The 21,987-nt window shown below is 49.2% G+C and overlaps 1 pseudogene; it reads left to right on the forward strand.

The window, feature by feature from the left end:
- Window positions 1-15,393: 15,393 nt before the first annotated feature.
- Window positions 15,394-21,478, forward strand: LOC134979929 (translocating chain-associated membrane protein 2-like; annotated as a pseudogene).
- Window positions 21,479-21,987: the final 509 nt, after the last annotated feature.

A 21,987-nucleotide genomic window follows, 5' to 3' on the forward strand; every position in this document is an offset into this window, starting at 1 on the left:
GAGGCGTGGCTACAGGCATGTATAACAGCGAGAGGGGACGCAGCCTCTAATAATGGGCGTTTTCCATTCTTCTTATGCAGAATGAGGAGCGGCGGGCTCCCCCTGGCGGGCTGTGCCTACAGCGCCGGCTAATGATTACCTAGTGATTATAGGGATATGCAGAACAAATAATAAAAAACACTACCTACATAGTAGGATGCACACTACAGATGGATGGATGAATGTTATGTATCTCTATATACATACAAGAATAACTTCTTTTTTTCTTCATATCTTACTGATAACCAAAAGATCCCTTTGTTATTAACTGCCATAGTTATATTTGTTTTAATAAGTTTATTATTATTATACTTGTAGCACTGTTTTTCAGAGGTGTTTTGGAGCCCATACACGGTGCTATTTGTGCTAGGTGAGACTTGAGCTTATACAATCTGTGCTATGCGATTTGGACTAATGGTGCGATTCTCGCATGCTATTTGATCTTTTTAGTTCAAATAGTATTGCATCTAGTTCAAATAGCACCGTGTGTATTGTCCCTTGCGATGCGATGCGATCCGATGCGCGCACCCGTCTAGTCCATATCTCAAGGCAAAATAGTATGTGAAGGCAGGTATTTTTGGACTACAGCACACATAGGGGGTAATTCCAAGTTGATCGCAGCAGGACATTTTTTAGCATTTGGGCAAAACCATGTGCACTGCAGGGGAGGCAGATATAACATGTGCAGAGAGAGTAATACCCCTTTCACATCGCACTAAAAACCCGGTATCGACACGGCATATTGCCGTGTCGAAACGGGCCAGTGTGCGATGTGAAAGGTTCTTTTCAGAATTAGCGGGTCGCCTGACCCGGTAATTCAACCCGGTAAAAAAGAAGGGTTCTTACCGGGTTGATTACTGGGTCAGGTGCAGTGTGAATGGGAGCCGTTCCGATGCGACACGGCTCCCATTCACAGCATAGGCAGAGGCGGCGCAGGAGATGAGCTCATCTCCCGGCGCCGCCTCCACCCCCGCCCCTGCTGCTGCTGCACCCTCCGCTGCTATGGCAACCGACTCGGTATATTGCCGGGTCGGAAAGCCAGCAACGGAGCGCAAATGCCGGATCCCACCCGTTAAGTACACGTTTCTCTTACCGGGTAGGATCCGGCATTTGCAATCTGAAAGCAGCATTAGATTTGGGTGGGTTATTTTATTTTTGTGCAGGGTAAATACTGGCTGCTTTATTTATACACTGCAATTTAGATTGCAGATTGAACACACCACACCCAAATCTAACTCTCTCTGCACATGTTAAATCTGCCTTCCCTGCAGTGCACATGGTTTTGCCCAACTGCTAAAAAAATTCCTGCAGCGATCAACTTGGAATTACCCCCATAGTACATTGTAGTGTATTCAAAATCGGATGTAGTTCAACTAGCATACCCCACTTAGTCCAAATCGCATAGCACACATTGTACATAGTTGCCGACTTCTGGGCTGCTCTCTCCGGGAGAGAGCAGCCCGTCGGCTCAGCAAGGGGGGGGGGGGGGGGCAATGAGGTGACGTGACAGGGGGGCGGGCCAGAGGCGCAACGGGGGCAGGCCAGAGGCGGAATGGGCGTGGCTTCCGGGCAGCGTCATTTAAGCCACGCCCCCGCTGTGTAATGCCGCGATTACCGGCATTATACAGCAGGGGGCCTGGTTACGATGACGCGATTCAACAAGAATCGCGTCATCACCTGCCCGGACCGCCCACTTTACTCGTTAAGTGGGCGGCGAGCAGGAGGTGACCCCCGTAAATCGGGAGACTTGCCTGCTCTTCCGGGGGGCCGGGAAGGTCACCCGTTTTTCGGGAGCCTCCCGGCCATTCCGGGAGGGTAGGCAAGTATGACATTGTATAGTCTCAAATCTCAACTAGCACAAATAGCAAATAGCACCGTGCGTGGGCCCCATTTGGTGTCTGGGCCTTCCCATATTTCTTTAGCACTTCCAGGTAGGCTTGCCATAACACCCCTTTAATATGGGGCACCTAGGATTTCCACAGGTTCTGGGGCTGGATAAATTCAAGCATGCTTTTCATGCTGCTGCCTGTCATACAATGACAGGCACAGTAGCTGGCAGCAGCAGGGGGGACAGGACGGCGCAGCAGCAGGGAAGGGATGCAGAGCAGGGGGAGCGCCTCTCTGTCCCAGCACCTCCCTGCACTGCATCCCTTCGCTGAGCGGGTAGCGCCGGGCCTGGGCAAACCTATTCTTAAATTGCCCTGTAATCCCCCCCTTTCACACAGAAAACCAAATTACCAGTTATGCACCTTTACAGGGTAATTTGCGGATCAACACGGGTCCTTTTTCTGTGTGAAAAGGGCAACCTGCGTTCAGGGCCGGTGTAAGATCTCTGTGCACCCTAGGCAAATATTCAGCCTAGCGCCCCCTAACCTGCAAACCCCACCACCACAACCACCACCTCCCGAAGGGGTGAATTGCATCATTAAACATATACAGAGAAAAGAGACAACACTAAAGGACTTTTAAAGTGATAAAGTATATCTTTACTTATTCTATATATAAAGTAAAAAAAACAGTTGTGGCTTTGCCCACAATCTACTTCTACTTTAAAAATGCTGTAGTACTGTTTATTCTTTATATATTGTATAATACCATATATGGGGTTTGGTGGGGATATTAAATTGGGGTTGGATACGGGATGCCGCCAGACAGAATACAGACAGCAGCATGTCGACCACTAGAATACCAATATCTTGAATTAAATAAATTAACCTTACCCTTTACCCTAACCCTCCCAGTCATGCTAAAATTCAGAATTTCAGCTGTCAGGATTCCGGCGTCATATATTTGTATGCTCCATATTGTGTTCCATCCGCCCATCTGTAAGTTTGTGCATACAGAGACATCCTTCAGTTTTTTGCTAGATGAATTCAGTGACGCCCTCCAGTGGCCAGCTCCCCTAGGCAGCTGCCTAATGGTAGAGTCGGCCCTGCCTGGGTTATAAATCCCGTGACTTCAACCCTGATTTTTACCAGGGTGGAAGACCAAACAATTGCGACCCGGGTTGGCCCTTTCACACAGGAGAAATACCTGGGTTGATCGGCAAATTACCGGTTACAATTGCTTCACCTGCTAATTTGCGTTCCTGTGTGAAGGGGGAGTAAGGCTGGGGCCGGCAAAATTACCTGGCGCTCAAATGCCAGGTTAAAACTGGGATTTTCATACTTTTTGGGTGGGAAAGTGGTATTATTGGTCTAAACTACCCCCCACCCCCACCCCCACCACTCCGCTTCACTACCAACTCAATGCATTGGACATCAATAATAAGAATTTACTCACCGGTAATTCTATTTCTCGTAGTCCGTAGTGGATGCTGGGAACTCCGTAAGGACCATGGGGAATAGCGGGCTCCGAAGGAGGCTGGGCACTCTAGAAAGATTTATGACTACCTGGTGTGCACTGGCTCCTCCCACTATGACCCTCCTCCAAGCCTCAGTTAGGACACCGTGCCCGGACGAGCAGACACAATAAGGAAGGATTTAGAATCCCGGGTAAGACTCTTACCAGCCACACCAATCACACCGTACAACTCGTGATACTATATCCAGTTTGACAGTATGAAAACAACTGAGCCTCTCAACAGATGGCTCAACAATAACCCTTTAGTTAACAATAACTATTTACAAGTATTGCAGACAATCTGCACTTGGGATGGGCGCCCAGCATCCACTACGGACTACGAGAAATAGAATTACCGGTGAGTAAATTCTTATTTTCTCTGACGTCCTAGTGGATGCTGGGAACTCCGTAAGGACCATGGGGATTATACCAAAGCTCCCAAACGGGCGGGAGAGTGCGGATGACTCTGCAGCACCGAATGAGAGAACTCCAGGTCCTCCTCAGCCAGGGTATCAAATTTGTAGAATTTTGCAAACGTGTTTGCCCCTGACCAAGTAGCTGCTCGGCAAAGTTGTAAAGCCGAGACCCCTCGGGCAGCCGCCCAAGATGAGCCCACCTTCCTTGTGGAATGGGCATTCACAGATTTTGGCTGTGGCAGGCCTGCCACAGAATGTGCAAGCTGAATTGCACTACAAATCCAGCGAGCAATAGACTGCTTAGAAGCAGGAGCACCCAGCTTGTTGGGTGCATACAGGATAAACAGCGAGTCAGATTTTCTGACTCCAGCCGTCCTGGAAACATATATTTTCAGGGCCCTGACAACGTCTAGCAACTTGGAGTCCTCCAAATCCTTAGTAGCCGCAGGCACCACAATAGGTTGGTTCAGGTGAAACGCTGACACCACCTTAGGGAGAAATTGGGGACGAGTCCTCAATTCCGCCCTATCCATATGGAAAATCAGATAAGGGCTTTTACATGATAAAGCCGCCAATTCTGACACTCGCCTGGCTGAAGCCAAGGCCAATAACATGACCACTTTCCACGTGAGATATTTCAGATCCACGGTTTTTAGTGGCTCAAACCAATGTGATTTTAAGAAGCTCAACATCACGTTGAGATCCCAAGGTGCCACAGGAGGCACAAATGGGGGCTGAATATGCAGCACTCCTTTCACAAATGTCTGAACTTCAGGTACTGAAGCTAGTTCTTTTTGAAAGAAAATCGACAGAGCCGAGATCTGTACTTTAATGGAGCCTAGTTTTAGGCCCATATTCACTCCTGCTTGCAGGAAATGCAGAAATCGACCTAGTTGAAATTCCTCTGTTGGGGCCTTTTTGGCCTCGCACCATGCAACATATTTCCGCCATATGCGGTGATAATGCTTTGCCGTAACATCTTTCCTGGCCTTAATAAGCGTAGGAATGACTTCTTCCGGAATACCCTTTTCCTTTAGGATCCAGTGTTCAACCGCCATGCCGTCAAACGCAGCCGCGGTAAGTCTTGGAACAGACAGGGCCCCTGCTGTAGCAGGTCCTGTCTGAGCGGTAGAGGCCACGGGTCCTCTGAGAGCATCTCTTGAAGTTCCGGGTACCACGCTCATCTTGGCCAATCCGGAACCACGAGAATGGTGTTTACTCCTCTCTTTCTTATTATTCTCAATACCTTTGGTATGAGAGGCAGAGGAGGGAACACATAAACCGAATGGTACACCCACGGTGTCACTAGAGCGTCCACAGCTACCGCCTGAGGGTCCCTTGACCTGGCGCAATATCTTTTTAACTTTTTGTTGAGGCAGGACGCCATCATGTCCACCTGTGGTTTTTCCCAACGGTTTACCAGCATCTGAAAGACTTCTGGATGAAGTCCCCACTCTCCCGGGTGGAGGTCGTGTCTGCTGAGGAAGTCTGCTTCCCAGTTGTCCACTCCCGGAATGAACACTGCTGACAGTGCTAGTACATGATTCTCCGCCCATCGGAGAATTTTTGTGGCTTCTGCCATCACCATCCTGCTTCTTGTGCCGCCCTGTCGATTTACATGGGCGACTGCCGTGATGCTGTCTGACTGGATCAGTACCGGCTGGTGTAGAAGCAGGGATTTTGCTTGACTTAGGGCATTGTAGATGGCCCTTAGTTCCAGAATATTTATGTGAAGGGAAGTCTCCTGACTCGACCATAGTCCTTGGAAGTTTCTTCCCTGTGTGACTGCCCCCCAGCCTCGAAGGCTGGCATCCGTGGTCACCAGGACCCAGTCCTGTATGCCGAATCTGCGGCCCTCTAGAAGATGGGCACTCTGCAGCCACAATAGTAGAGACACCCTGGTTCTTGGAGACAGGGTTATCAAGCGATGCATCTGAAGATGCGATCCGGACCACTGGTCCAACAGGTCCCACTGAAAGATTCTGGCATGGAACCTGCCGAAGGGAATTGCTTCGTAAGAAGCCACCATCTTTCCCAGGACCCGCATGCAGCGATGCACTGATACCTGTTTTGGTTTCAGGAGGTCTCTGACTAGAGATGACAACTCCCTGGCTTTCTCCTCCGGGAGAAACACTTTCTTCTGGACTGTATCCAGAATCATACCCAGGAACAGTAGCCGTGTCGTCGGAACTAGCTGTGACTTTGGGATATTCAGAATCCAGCCGTGCTGGTGCAGCACCTCCTGAGATAGTGCTACTCCCACCAACAACTGTTCCTTGGACCTCGCTTTTATTAGGAGATCGTCCAAGTACGGGATAATTAAAACACCCTTTCTTCGAAGGAGTATCATCATTTCCGCCATAACCTTGGTGAATACCCTCGGTGCCGTGGACAGTCCAAACGGCAGCGTCTGGAATTGGTAATGGCAATCCTGTACCACAAATCTGAGGTACTCCTGGTGAGGATGGTAAATGGGGACATGCAAGTAAGCATCCTTGATGTCCCGGGATACCATGTAATCCCCCTCGTCCAGGCTTGCAATAACCGCCCTGAGCGATTCCATCTTGAACTTGAATTTCTTTATGTACGTGTTCAAGGATTTCAAATTTAGAATGGGTCTCACCGAACCGTCCGGTTTCGGTACCACAAATAGTGTGGAATAATAACCCCGGCCTTGTTGAAGTAGGGGTACCTTGATTATCACCTGCTGGGAATACAGCTTGTGAATTGCCGCTAGCACCGCCTCCCTGTCTGAGGGAGCAATCGGCAAGGCAGATTTTAGGAACCGGTGTGGTGGGGACGCCTCGAATTCCAGCTTGTACCCCTGAGATACTATTTGCAGGATCCAGGGATCCACCTGTGAGCGAACCCACTGATCGCTGAAATTTTTGAGGCAACCCCCCACCGTACCAGGCTCCGCCTGTGGAGCCCCACCGTCATGCGGCGGACTTGGACGAAGAAGCGGGGGAGGACTTTTGCTCCTGGGAACCTGCTGTTTGTTGCAGCCTTTTTCTCTGACGTCCTAGTGGATGCTGGGAACTCCGTAAGGACCATGGGGAATAGCGGGCTCCGAAGGAGGCTGGGCACTCTAGAAAGATTTATGACTACCTGGTGTGCACTGGCTCCTCCCACTATGACCCTCCTCCAAGCCTCAGTTAGATCTTGTGCCCGGCCGAGGTTGGATGCACACTAGGGGCTCTCCTGAGCCCTTAGAAAGAAAGTATAGATTTAGGTTTTTTATTTTCAGTGAGACCTGCTGGCAACAGGCTCACTGCAGCGAGGGACTAAGGGGAGAAGAAGCGAACTCGCCTGCTTGCAGCCGGATTGGGCTTCTTAGGCTACTGGACACCATTAGCTCCAGAGGGATCGACCGCAGGCCCAGTCCTTGGTGTTCGGTCCCGGAGCCGCGCCGCCGTCCCCCTTACAGAGCCAGAAGCAAGAAGAGGTCCGGAAAAACGGCGGCAGAAGACATCAGTCTTCACCAAGGTAGCGCACAGCACTGCAGCTGTGCGCCATTGCTCCTCATACACACTTCACACTCCGGTCACTGAGGGTGCAGGGCGCTTGGGGGGGGCGCCCTGAGCAGCAATAAAAACACCTTGGCTGGCAAAAATACCACAATATATAGCCCCAGAGGCTATATATGTGGTAAATACCCCTGCCAGAATCCAGAAAAAAGCGGGAGAATAGGCCGCGGAAAAGGGGCGGAGCTATCTCCCTCAGACACACTGGCGCCATTTTCTCTTCACAGTGCAACTGGAAGAAAGCTCCCCAGGCTCTCCCCTGTAGTTTTCAGGCTCAAAGGGTAAAAAAGAGAGGGGGGGCACTAAATTTAGGCGCAATATTGTATATACAAGCAGCTATGGGGGAAAACTCAGTTATAGTGTTAATCCCCTCATTATATAGCGCTCTGGTGTGTGCTGGCATACTCTCTCTCTGTCTCCCCAAAGGGCTTTGTGGGTCCTGTCCTCAGTCAGAGCATTCCCTGTGTGTGTGTGGTGTGTCGGTACAGCTGTGTCGACATGTTTGAGGAGGAGGCTTATATAGTGACGGAGCAGATGCCGATAAATGTGATGTCGCCCCCTGTGGGGCCGACACCAGAGTGGATGGTTAAGTAAAAGGTATTAACCGACAGTGTCAACTCCTTACATAAAAGGGTGGATGACGTAACAGCTGTGGGACAGCCGGCTTCTCAGCCCGTGCCTGCCCAGGCGTCTCAAAGGCCATCAGGGGCTCAAAAACGCCCGCTCATTCAGATGGCAGACACAGATGTCGACACGGAGTCTGACTCCAGTGTCGACAAGGTTGAGACATATACACAATCCACTAGGAACATCCGTGACTTGATCCCGGCAATAAAAATAATGTGTTACACATTTCTGACATTAACCTCTAAAAATTGGGTTTTTATGTTTGGGGAGAAAAAGCAGGCAGTGTTTTGTTCCCCCATCAGATGAATGAATGAAGTGTGTGAAAAGCGTGGGTTCCCCCTGATAAGAAACTGGTAATTTCTAAAAAGTTACTGATGGCGTACCTTTTCCCGCCAGAGGATAAGTTACGCTGGGAGATATCCCCTAGGGTGGATAAGGCGCTCACACGGTTGTCAAAATAGGTGACACTGACGTTTTAGGAACGGCCACTTTGAAGGTACCTGTTGATAAAAAGCAGGAGGCTATCCTGAAGTCTGTATTTACACACTCAGGTACTAGACTAAAATCTGCAGAGCGTGCTGCTGCAGCGTGGTCGGTGACCCTGTCAAACATACTAGTTTGCTAACATGAGAACATATTAAAGACGTCGTCTTATATATGAGGGATGCACAGAGGGATATTTTGCCGGCTGGCATCCAAACTGAATGTAATGTCCATTCTGTCAGGAGGGTATTAGAGACCTGTCCCTGGACAGGTGATGCTGACCTTAAAAGGCGCATAGAGATTCTGCCTTATAGGGGTGAGGAATTATTTGGGGATGGTCTCTGGGACCTCGTATCCGCAGCAACAGCTGGGAAGAAATATTTTTACCTCAGTTTTCCTCACAGACTAAGAAAGCACTGTATTATCAGGTACAGTCCTTTCGGCTTCAGAAAAGCAAGCGGGTCAAAGGCGCTTCCTTTCTGTACAAAGACAAGGGAAGAGGGAAAAAGCTGCACCAGTCAGCCTGTTCCCAGAATCATAATTCTTCTCTCGCTTCCTCTGAGTCCACAGCATGACGCGGGGGCTCCACAGGTGTAGCCAGGTACGGTGGGGGGCCGTCTCAAAAGTTTCAGCGATCAGTGGGCTCGCTCACAGGTGGATCCCTGTTTCATTCAAGTAGTATTTCAGGGGTACAAGCTGGAATTCGAGATGTCTTCCCCCCGCCGTTTCCTCAAATATGCCTTGCCGACAACTCCCTCAGGCAGGGAGGCTGTGCTAGAGGCAATTAATAAGCTGTATTCCCAGCAGGTAATACTTAAGGTGCCCCTACTTCAACAAGGACGGGGTTACTATTCCACACTGTTGGGGTACCGAAACCGCATGGTTCGGTGAGACCCTTCTTTATATTTAAAATCCTTGAACACATGCATAAAAAATTCAAGTTCAAGATGGAATCGCTCGGGGCGGTTATTGCAAGCCTGGACGAGGGGGATTACATGGTATCCCGGGACATCAAGGATGCTTACCTGCATGTCCCTATTTACTATCCTCGTCAGGAGTACCTCAGATTTGTGGTACAGGATTACCATTACCAAGTCCAGACTCTGCCGTTTGGACTGTACATGGCACCGAGGGTGTTACCAAGGTAATGGCCGGAATGATGATACTCCTTCGAAAAAGGGGAGTTTTAATTATCCCGTACTTGGACAATCTCCTTATAAGGGCGAGGTCCAAGGAGCAGTTGCTAGTCGGGGTAACACTATTTTGGAAAGTGCTACAACAGCACGGTTGGACTCTAAACAGTCCAGAGTCACAGCTGGTTCCTACGACACGTCTACTGTTCCTGGGGATGGTTCTGGACACAGACCAGAAATAAGTGTTTCTCCCGGTGGAGAAAGCCAAGGAGCTGTCATCTCTAGTCAGAGACCTCCTGAAGCCAAAACAGTTATCGGTGCATCATTGCACGCGAGTCCTGGGAAAAATGTTAGCTTCCTACGAAGCAATCCCATTCGGCAGGTTCCATGCAAGAACTTTTCAGGGGGACCTGTTAGACAAGTGGTCCGGGTCGCATCTTCAGATGCATTAGGCTGATAACCCTGTCTCCAAGGACCAGGGTATCTCTACTGTAGTGGCTGCAGAGTGCCCATCTTCAAGAGGGCCGCAGGTTCGACATACAGGACTAGGTCCTAGTGACCATGGATGCCAGCCTTTGAGGCTGGGGGGCAGTCACACAGGGAAGAAACTTCCAGGGACTTTGGTCAAGTCAGGTGACTTCCCTACATAAAATTCTGGAACAGAGGGCCATTTACAATGCCCTGAGTCAGACAAGGCCTCTGCTTCAAAACCAGCCGGTCCTGATCCAATCAGGCAACATCACGGCAGTCGCCCATGTAAACCAACAGGGCGGCACAAGAAGCAGGATGGCGATGGCAGAAGCCACAAGGATTCTCCGATGGGCGGAAAATCATGTGTTAGCACTGTCAGCAGTGTTCATTCCCGGAGTGGACAACTGGGAAGCAGATCTTCTCAGCAGACACGACTTCCACCCGAGAGTGTGGGGACTTCATCCAGAAGTCTTCCAAAGAATTGTACACCATTGGGAAAGGCCACAGGTGGACATGAAGGCGTCCCGCCTCAACAAAAAGCTATAAAAGATATTGCGCCAGGTCAAGGGACCTTCAGGCGATAGCTGTGGACGCTCTGGTAACACCGTGGGTGTACCAGTCATTTTATGTGTTCCCCCCTCTGCCTCTCATACCAAAGGTACTGAGAATAATAAGAAGGCGAGGAGTAAGAACGATACTCGTGGTTCCGGATTGGCCAAGAAGAGCCTGGTACCCAGAACTTCAAGAAAATGTATCAGAGGACCCATGGCCTCTGCCGCTCAGACAGGACCTGCTGCAGCAGGGGCCCTGTCTGTTCCAAGACTTACCGCGGCTACGTTTTGAAGGCATGGCGGTTGAACGCCGGATCCTAAAGGAAAAGGGCATTCCGGAGGAAGTCATTCCTACGCTGATTCAAGCCAGGAAAGATGTAACTGCAAAACATTATCACTGCATATGGCGGAAATATGTTGCTTGGTGTGAGGCCAAAAAAGGCCCCAACAGAGGAATTTCAACTAGGTCGATTTCTGCATTTCCTACAAGCAGGAGTGTTTATGGGCCTAAAATTAGGCTCCATTAAGATACAGATCTCGGCTCTGTCGATTTTCTTCCAGAAAGCATTAGCTTCAGTACCTGAAGTTCAGACATTGTAAAAGGAGTGCTGCATATTCAGCTCCCGGTTGTGCCTCCAGTGGCACCTTGGGATCTCAACGTGGTGTTGAGTTTCTTAAAATCACATTGGTTTGAACCACTAAAAACCGTGGATCTAAAATATCTCACGTTGAAAGTGGTCATGTTATTGGCCTTGGTTTCGGCCAGGCGTGTATCAGAATTGGCGGCTTTGTCATATAAAAGTCCTTATCTGATTTTCCATATGGATAGGGCAGAATTGAGGACTCGTCCCAAGTTTCTCCCTAAGGTGGTATCAGCTTTTCACTTGAACCAACCTATTGTGGTGCCTGCGGCTACTAGGGACTTGGAGGATTCCAAGTTACTGGACGTAGTCAGGGCCTTGAAAAATTATGTTTCCAGGACGGCTAGAGTCAGAAAAATTGACTCGCTATTTATCCTGTATGCACCCAACAGGCTGGGTGCTCCTGCTTCTAAGCAGACTATCGCTCGCTGGATCTGTGACACGATTCAGCAGGCGCATTCTGCGGCTGGACTGCCGCATCTTAAATCAGTGAAAGCCCATTCCACAGGGAAGGTGGGCTCATCTTGGGCGGCTGCCCGAGGGGTCTCGGCTTTACAAATTTGCCGAGCTGTTACTTGGTCAGGGGCAAACACGTTTGCAAAATTCTACAAAATTGATACCCTGGCTGAGGAGGACCTGGAGTTCTCTCATTCGGTGCTGCAGAGTCACCCGCACTCTCCCGCCCGTTTGGGAGCTTTGGTATAATCCCCATGGTCCTTACGGAGTTCCCAGCATCCACTAGGACGTCAGAGAAAATAAGATTTTACTCACCGGTAAATCTATTTCTCGTAGTCCGTAGTGGATGCTGGGCGCCCATCCCAAGTGCGGATTGTCTGCAATACTTGTATATAGTTATTGCCTAACTAAAGGGTTATTGTTGAGCCATCTGTTGAGAGGCTCAGTTATATTCACACTGTTAACTGGGTATAGTATCACGAGTTATACGGTGTGATTGGTGTGGCTGGTAGGAGTCTTACCCGGGATTCAAAATCCTTCCTTATTATGTCAGCTCGTCCGGGCACAGTGTCCTAACTGAGGCTTGGAGGAGGGTCATAGTGGGAGGAGCCAGTGCACACCAGGTAGTCATAAATCTTTCTAGAGTGCCCAGCCTCCTTCGGAGCCCGCTATTCCCCATGGTCCTTACGGAGTTCCCAGCATCCACTACGGACTACGAGAAATAGATTTACCGGTGAGTAAAATCTTATTTTCCCCTACCTCTGCCTCTGGACAGAAAGGACCCGCCTTTTTCACGCCTGTTTTTCTGGGTCCGAAAGGACTGAACCTGATAAAACGGCGCCTTCTTAGGCTGCGAGGGGACATGGGGTAAAAATGCTGACTTCCCAGACGTTGCTGTGGAAACTAGGTCCAAGAGACCATCCCCAAATAATTCCTCACCCTTATATGGTAACACTTCCATGTGCTTTTTTGAATCTGCATCTCCCGTCCACTGGCGAGTCCATAAGCCTCTCCTAGCAGAAATGGACAATGCACTTACTTTAGATGCCAGTCGGCAGATTTCCCTTTGTGCATCTCTCATATATAAGACTGAGTCTTTTATATGGTCTATGGTTAACAGGATCGTGTCTCTGTCTAATGTGTCAATATTTTCTGACAGTTTATCTGACCATGCAGCGGCAGCACTGCACATCCAAGCTGACGCAATAGCTGGCCTAAGTATAATGCCTGAGTGTGTATATACAGACTTCAGGATCGCCTCCTGCTTTCTATCAGCAGGTTCCTTGAGGGCGGCCGTATCCGGAGACGGTAGTGCCACCTTTTTAGACAAACGTGTGAGCGCTTTATCCACCCTAGGAGGTGTTTCCCAACGTGACCTATCCTCTGGCGGGAAAGGGAACGCCAATAGTACCTTCTTAGGAATTACCAATTTTTTATCAGGGAAAGCCCACGCTTCTTCACACACTTCATTTAATTCCTCTGACGGGGGAAAAACTACGGGTAGTTTTTTCTCCCCAAACATAATACCCTTTTTAGTGGTACCTGTATTTATATCAGAAATGTGTAACACCTCTTTCATTGCCTCAATCATGCAGTGAATGGCCTTAGTGGGCATCAAGTTAGACTCATCGTCGTCGACACTGGTGTCAGTATCAGTGTCGACATCTGGGTCTGCTTGAGGTAGCGGGCGTTTTAGAGCCCCTGACGACCCATGCGACGCCTGGGCAGGCACGAGCTGAGAAGTCGGCTGTCCCACATTTGGCATGTCGTCGATTTTCTTATATAAGGAGTCTATACGTGCACTCATTACTTTCCATAAGCCCATCCACTCAGGTGTCTGCCCCGCAGGGGGTGACATCCCTTCTAAAGGCATCTGCTCCGCCTCCACATCATTATCCTCATCAAACATGTCGACACAGCCGTACCGACACACCGCACACACACCAAGAATGCTCCGAATGAGGACAGGACCCACAAAAGCCCTTTGGGGGGACAGTGTGAGAGTATGCCAGCACACACCAGAGCGCTATATAATGCAGGGACTAACTGAGTTATGTCCCCTATAGCTGCTTTTTATATTATATATATTGCGCCTAAATTTAGTGCCCCCCCTTTCTGTTTTTACCCTGTTCTGAAGTGTAGACTGCAGGGGAGAGCCAGGGAGCTTCCTTCCAGCGGATCTGTGAAGGAGAAATGGCGCCAGTGTGTCTGAGGGAGATAGCTCCGCCCCTTTTCCGCGGCCTATTCTCCCGCTTTTTCCTGGATTCTGGCAGGGGTATTTACCACATATATAGCCTCTGGGGCTATATATTGTGGTATTTTGCCAGCCAAGGTGTTTTTTATTGCTGCTCAGGGCGCCCCCCCCAAGCGCCCTGCACCCTCAGTGACCGGAGTGTGAAGTGTGCATGAGGAGCAATGGCGCACAGCTGCAGTGCTGTGCGCTACCTTGGTGAAGACTGATGTCTTCTGCCGCCGTTTTTCCGGACCTCTTCTTGCTTCTGGCTCTGTAAGGGGGACGGCGGCGCGGCTCCGGGACCGAACACCAAGGACTGGGCCTGCGGTCGATCCCTCTGGAGCTAATGGTGTCCAGTAGCCTAAGAAGCCCAATCCGGCTGCAAGCAGGCGAGTTCACTTCTTCTTCCCTTAGTCCCTCGCTGCAGTGAGCCTGTTGCCAGCAGGTCTCACTGAAAATAAAAAACCTAAACTATACTTTCTTTCTAAGGGCTCAGGAGAGCCCCTAGTGTGCATCCAACCTCGGCCGGGCACGAAATCTAACTGAGGCTTGGAGGAGGGTCATAGCGGGAGGAGCCAGTGCACACCAGGTAGTCATAAATCTTTCTAGAGTGCCCAGCCTCCTTCGGAGCCCGCTATTCCCCATGGTCCTTACGGAGTTCCCAGCATCCACTAGGACGTCAGAGAAATCTACATTTCCTCTCAACTCCTATTTCTTGTCTGTTCAATTACCTTTCCACCACCTCCACTAGGGTGTAGTATGGTATGCCGGTAGCCGGGATCCCGGTGGCCAGCATACCGGCACCGGAATCCCAACCGCCGGCATACTGACAACTGGGCGAGCGTAAATGAGCACCTTGCGGGCACGGTGGCATGCTACGCGCGCCACGCTATCTATTTTCCCTCCAGGGGAGTCGTGGAACCCCCCCAAGAGGGAGAATAGGTGTCGGTATGCCGGGTGTCGGGATTCCGGCGCTGGTATACTATGTGCCGGGATCCCAACAGCCGGCAAACTGAAGACCACCCCCTCCACTATTTAAGCTCAACATGTCCTTAACTGAATGCAACATTTTCCCTCATCCCAGTGCCACATAACATCATGTTCTCCCTAGTCCCCAATTCACACTACCTTAGTGTCATCCATGCCTCCACAGTTTACACAACACATTCAGGGGTCTATTCATGAAGCAGTGAAAAGAGTGGAGAAGTGAGCCTGTGGAGAAGTTTCCCATGGCAACCAATGAGCTGCTCCATACAATTGTATAGTATGCAAATTCTAAATGTTACTTCAATGCTGATTGGTTGCCATGGGCAACTTCTCCAATGGCTCACTTCTCCACACTTATCACTGCTTCATGAATAGACCCCTCAGTCCCTCACGTTTCTCACATCCTCCTTTAAAACTGCCAGAAATGGAAGCCCCCGCAGACTGGGGAAGGAGAAGTTTAGCAGCAGCGGAGGAGGAAGCAGGGGGGGGGGGAGCCGGGACACCGCGGCGGATATGGCCTTCAGGTGGAGGAAACGTTACCCCATCTTCAGCCAGGAGTTTGTCATCCACAACCATGCGGACATCGGCTTCTTCTTCGTGCTCTGCGTCCTCATCGGGCTGATGTTTGAGGTCACTGCTAAAACTGCCTTCATCTTCATCTTACCTCAGTATAACCGCAGCCTGCAGTCGCTCAACGGTGAGATAGTTTATTATCACTATGGTGCAAAGGACTTCGTCACCATATTGTTCTACGTCATCGCAATCATACTGCACGCCATCGTACAGGAATACATCCTGGATAAAGTAAACAAACGGCTACATCTGTTCAAAGAGAAGTAGAGCCGGTTTAATGAGTCCGGGCAGCTTGCCGCGTTTCACTTGGCCTCAATGTTTTGGTGCCTGTACGTAGCGGCCACGGAAGGCTAGTTATCCAATCCAAAGACCCTATGGGAAAGTTACCCTCATGTCTACTTACCCTTCCAAGTGAAGTTCTTCTACCTGTGCCACCTGGCGTATTGGCTGCACGCACTGCCAGAATTATACTTCCAGAAAGTGAAGGAGGAAATCCCGCGCCAGCTGCAGTATATTATTCTGTATTTACTTCATATAGGAGGAGCTTATTTACTCAATCTGACCCGCTTGGGGTTGATATTGCTGTTATTACAGTCAGTGGCAGAGTTCCTCTTCCATATCGCACGGCTGTTTTACTTCACGGACGAGAACAATCAGAAACTATTTAACGCCTGGACTGTGGTGTTTGTGGTCTCGCAGCTTTTTACGCTCACCCTTTCTGTTCTGACGATTGGATTTGGCCTTGCCCGTGCTGAGATCCACACCTTCAACCCAGACAAAGATAACTTCAATACTTTACTTTATTTTACTTACCTACCGGTAAATTATTTTCTTGTAGTCTGTAGAGGATACTGGGAATCCATTTAGTACCATGAGGGTACAGAGACACACAGACAGGAGCCTTGGGCACTTTAAGAATTTGATAGTGTGCGCTGGCTCCTCCCTCTATGCCCCTCCTACGAGAATCAGTCTACGAAACTATACCCGAGGAGATGGACATACTTTGAGAGGATAGATAAGTAAAAAGTGGTGAGATTACGAACCAGCACACAGAACAATAGGAAAGCCATGCTAACCAAACTTGAAACATGAACAGCAATGGCTGAACAAACCAGAATACTTAACCAAGTAACAATGCAGAAAAAATGATGCACCAGGCGGGCGCCCAGTATCCTCTACGGCAGTGATTTTCAACCTTTTTTTTTTTACTCGCGGCACACCGAACAATATTTTTAAATTGCCAAAGCACACCATCAGTTCCCCACAGAAAAAAAAACTAAACACACACATTGGCCCTCACAGTAAAAAAAAAAAAAAAAATCCACACATACATTGGCCTATACAGAAAAAACAATCACATTGCTCCCTACATAAATCATATTGCTCCATACATAAATCAATCACATTTCTCCCCACATAAAATCCTATTGCTCCCCACATGAATTATTCACATTGTTGTCCCCATAAATTCTTATTCTCCCCACATAAATCCTATTGAAATCCTATTGTTCCCCACAGGAGAAATAACATAACAAATTGTATTATGAGCTGTCCTCCTCCGTGTCCCTCAGTGGCGGGGTTTGTTCATAGTGGAGTGCTGCGAATACTGAGCAGTGGGCGGTTGGGCAGGTGTGGATGTGGGTGGGCAAGGAAAGCTGGGGATGCAGGCGGGAAGTGGAAGATGTGTATGCAGGCGGGTGAGCTGGCTGGGTGGTGAGAAGCGGTGGCTGTGATCTATGATATCACACCGTTTTCAGGGCATAGGTCTCGATCGGAGCACGACTGATCCTCTAAGAAGAGCCCGGGCCAACAGTTCACTCTGAAGGTGCCGGAAGCTGCTCTGACTCTGCAGCACACCTTGCAACTGGTCGCGGCACACTAGTGTGCCACGGCACACTGGTTGAAAAAGCCTGCTCTACGAACTACGAGAAAAGCATTTACCTGTAGGTAATTCAAATCCTATTTTCTCTTACGTCCTAGAGGATACTGAGAATCCATTTAGTACCATGGGGAAGTACCAAAGCTCCCAATCCAGGTGGGAGAGTGCTAAGGTTCCTGCAGAACTGATTTGACTCTGAGGACCTTCAGTTTGGTCAAAGTATTGAACTTGCAGAACTTTGCAAACGTGTTCGAACCGGACAAAGTAGCTGCACGGCAGAGCTGTAAAGCGGAGACACCCCGGGCAGCTGCCCAAGGCGAACCCACTGACCTAGTAGAGTGGGCTTGTACAGATTTTGGAACCGTCAATCCTGCCGTGGAATAAGCATGCTGGATAATGAGCTTGATCCAGCGAGCAATAGACTGCTTTGAAGCAGGACACCCAATTTTATTGGGATCAAAGAGAACGAACAGCGAGTCGGATTTTCTGTGACGAGCTGTTCTCTTTACATACACCTTCAAAGCCCTCAACATCCAAAGACTTGAAGTAGCAGAGGTGTTCGTCAAAGCCGGAACCACAATAGGTTGTTTGATGTGAAAAGCGGACACCACCTTAGGAAGAAATTGCTGACGAGTTCTGAGTTTAGCTCTGTCCTCATGGAAAATTAAGTAGGGACTCTTGTGAGACAACGCCCCTAGTTCCGACACACGTTTTGCTGAGGCCAAGGCCAATAGTGTGACGGTCTTCCACGTACGGTACTTTACGTCAACCTCCTGTAACGGTTCAAACAGGTCCGATTGGAGGAACTGCAGCACCAAATTGAGATCCCAAAGTGCTGTGCGAAGCACAAAGGGAGTCTGGATGTGCAGAACACCGTTCAAGAACGTCTGGACCGCAGGGAGAGAAGCCAATTGTTTCTGAAAGAAAATAGACAAAGCCGAAATCTGGACTTTAAAGGAACCTAAGCGTAAGCCCACATCCATTCCCGACTGCAGAAAAAGCAGGAAACATCCCAGATGAAATTCCACCGCAGAATATTATCTGCTCTCACACCAAGAGACATACTTCTTCCATATATGGTGGTAATGTTTAGACGTTTCCCCTTTCCAGGCTTGGATCACAGTTGGGATGACCTTGTCAGGAATCCCTCTCCTGGCTAGGATCAGCCGTTCAACCTCCATGCTGTTAAACGTAGCTGCGGTAAGTCTTGATAGACGAATGGGCCCTGTTGCAGAAGGTCCTCGCGAAGAGGCAGAGGCCAAGGATCTTCGAGGAACATCTCCAAAAGGTCCACGTACCAGGCCCTTCTTGGCCAGTCCAGAGAAATGAGAATTGCTTGAACCTTTTCCCTTCTTATTCTTATTCTTTTTAGAATTCTTGGGATCAGAGGAAGTGGAGGAAACACGTACACCATCTGGTAGACCCATGGAGTCGTCAGAGCGTCTACCGCCACTGCCTGTGGGTCTCTCGACCTGTAACAATACCGCTTGAGCTTCTTGTTGAGACGAGAGGCCATCATGTCGATATGTGGATATCCCCACCGACGTGTCAAGCACCTGAACACGTCCGGGTAAAGGCTCCACTTCCCCGGGTGCAGGTCATGTGTGCTGAGGAAATCTGCTTCCCAGTTATCTACTCCCGGAATGAAGACCGCCGACAATGCCACTGCGTGTTTTTCCGCCCAGAGGAGAATTCTTGACACCTCTGACATTGCTGCTCTGCTCTTCGTTCTGCCCTGTCGGTTTATGTACGTTACTGCTGTTAAATTGTCTGACTGGACTTGAATGGCCTGATTCCAAAGTAGGGATGAGACCTGCAGAAGGGTGTTGTACATAGCCCTGAGTTCCAGGATGTTTATTGGAAGGACAACTTCCTGACTTGACCATTTTCATTGAAACTGCACCCCCTGGGTGACTGCTCCTCAACCTCTGAGGCTTGCGTCTGTGGTTAGCAGAAACCAATTCTGAATCCTGAACCTCTGACACTCGATGAGGTGAGAAGTCTGTAGCCACCACAGAAGGGAGATCCTGGCTGTTGGCGACAGACGGATCCTCTGGTGTATGTGATGATGTGATCCGGACCATTTGTCCAATAGATATAGCTGGAAGGGCCTCGCATGAAAGCTTCCGTACTGAAGCACCTCGTAAGAGGCCACCATTTTACCCAGAAGGCGAATGCACAGATGCACCGAGTTCTGGGTTAGCTTTAGGACAGCCCGAACCATCGATTGGATTTCCATAGCCTTCTCCACAGGAAGGAACACTCTCTGAGATTCCGTGTCTAGTATCATTCCCAGAAACGAAAGTCTCTGCGTCGGTTCCAGGTAAGATTTTGGTAAGTTCAGAATCCACCCATGATCCAGGAGTAGTGTGGTTGAGAGGCGAATAGTAACCATCAACCGTTCCCTGGACTGTGCCTTCATCAGAAGATCATCCAGGTATGGAATTATGTTCACACCCTGTTTGCGGAGTAGAAACATCCTCTCTGCCATAATCTTGGTGCTGTGGAGAGACCAAATGGCAGGGCTTGGAACTGGTAGTGGCAGTCCTGCGGTGCAAACCGTAGATAAGCCTGATGAGGCGGCCAGATCGGAATGTGAAGGTACGCATCCTTGATATCCAAAGACACTAGGAATTCCCCTTCCTCCAGACCTGAGATCACCGCTCTCAGAGACTCCATCTTGAACTTGAACACACTTAAAAACGGGTTCAAGGACTTAAGGTTCAGAATTGGTTGTACCGAACCGTCCAGCTTCGGTAATACAAACAAGTTGGAATAGTACCCCTTGTTTTGCAGATGAGGTGGAACTGGAACAATGACCCGAGTCTGTAGAGACTGTACCAGTTTTTGAATGGCGTCCTGTAAGGTTATACTTGCTTCCTGTGAAACTGGTAAGCCTGATTTGAAGAATCTGTGAGGTGGGAGCTCCTGAAACTCCAGTCTGTAGCCCTGGGAAACAAGATCTATGACCCAAGAGTCCACCGTCATGCTGAAAGCTTTGAGGAAGCATGCAGTTGCTGGTTTTCGTGGTTTACCTCTAGTGCCTCTGGTGGCTGTAGAAGAATCTCTGGTTTTGCCCTTGAATTTGGCAATCCGAAAGGACTGTAGATTAGGTCCTGAGTAAGCCTTGCTGGCTGGGGGAGCTACAGAAGGAAAATACGTGGACTTACCCGCAGTAGCTTTGGAGATCCATTTATCTAGTTCATCTCCAAATAAGGCCTCTCCTGTCCACGTCGGCAGTCCACTGGCATAGCCATAAGCCTCTGCGTGCTGACACTGCCATAGCAGTGGTGCTTGCATTAAGCAAGCCTATTTCTTTTATGGCTTCCACCATAAAATTTGCAGAGTCCTGTATATAGTGCAGGAGTAAAATAATCTCCCCCTTAGGCAAGGTAACACCTCAATTAGGTTACCCAACCATTTAGCGATGGCCTAGGTAATCCACTCACATGCTATAGTGGGTCTCTGTGCCACCCCAGCAGCTATATACAAAGAATTAAGTGTATTCTCAACTCTACGATCAGCCGTGTCTTTTAGGGAGGCTGCACCAGGGACAGGCAATACATTTTTCTGTGACAGCCTGGATACTGATGCATCCACTATCGGTGGATTTTCCCATATTTTTCCTATCCTCAGGAGGTAAGGGAAAAGATATCAACCTTTTAGGGGGATTTGAAATTTCCTATCAGGATTAACCCAAGGTTCTTCAAACAGGTTATTTAGTTCCTTTGACACAAGAAAAGTGGCTGAGGATTTATTATTTACATTAAAATAAGATTCCTCAGTCTCCTCTGTTACCTTATCAGGGATATGCAGAACCTCTCTATTAGCTTCTATGAGAGCCTCTATTCCCTGTGACAGAGAACCCTCCCCCACCTCCATGTTTGACCCCTCATCATCAGAGTCAGACTGCAGGATATGGGCCAAAGGATGTTTTTTAGTGGACAAATGGCAGGGGACTGAGACGCTGGTTTGGGTACTGAGTCTCGGTTCATAAACTCAGTCATCACTGTCTTAAGTATTGTATTGTGTCTCTTTCTCATTGCAGGACAATTTAGTGGCAATATTGCAGATCAACCAAGCTGGTTCTGCCCCGCTAGCCTGGGATGGTGCACTGCACTGAGGACACTGTAGTGAACCTCCTGGAGAGGAACACTGTGCCTTACATGAAATACACTCCTTGTCTGACATACTGTGACCGTACACACACAGGAACAGGTTAAAAACACAATTAACCCACAAAGAGCCCTTCAAGAGAGACACAGAGATAGCCTAGAGCCAGCACACAGCGCCCTTACTGCTAATGCCAAGCATAGCCGGGTTGCAGACTAAGTACCCAGATTGGGGACTTAGTATACTAGTAAGCACTCCCCCTTGCTATGACCCCCAGGTACCGCTGAGGTAATCTGGAGTCACTCCGGAGGGAAAATAGCGCTGGTGAGCTGCTGGATCAGCTCATAGTGAAGCCCCGCCCCTTCAATGGCGCACACGGTCTTATCGCTTTTTTATACTGGCTGAGGTAATTTTTGTTGCTTAAAATGGAGTCAGTCGCCTTTTAAGTCTGTAATGCCAGTCTTGGTACTGTGTACACCCGTAGTGTACTTAGACTCAGTTCGCTCCCTCAGAAGCGGT

This window comes from Pseudophryne corroboree, chromosome 12 (assembly GCF_028390025.1).
Source record: "Pseudophryne corroboree isolate aPseCor3 chromosome 12, aPseCor3.hap2, whole genome shotgun sequence".
Classification (NCBI taxonomy): Eukaryota; Metazoa; Chordata; class Amphibia; order Anura; family Myobatrachidae; genus Pseudophryne; species Pseudophryne corroboree.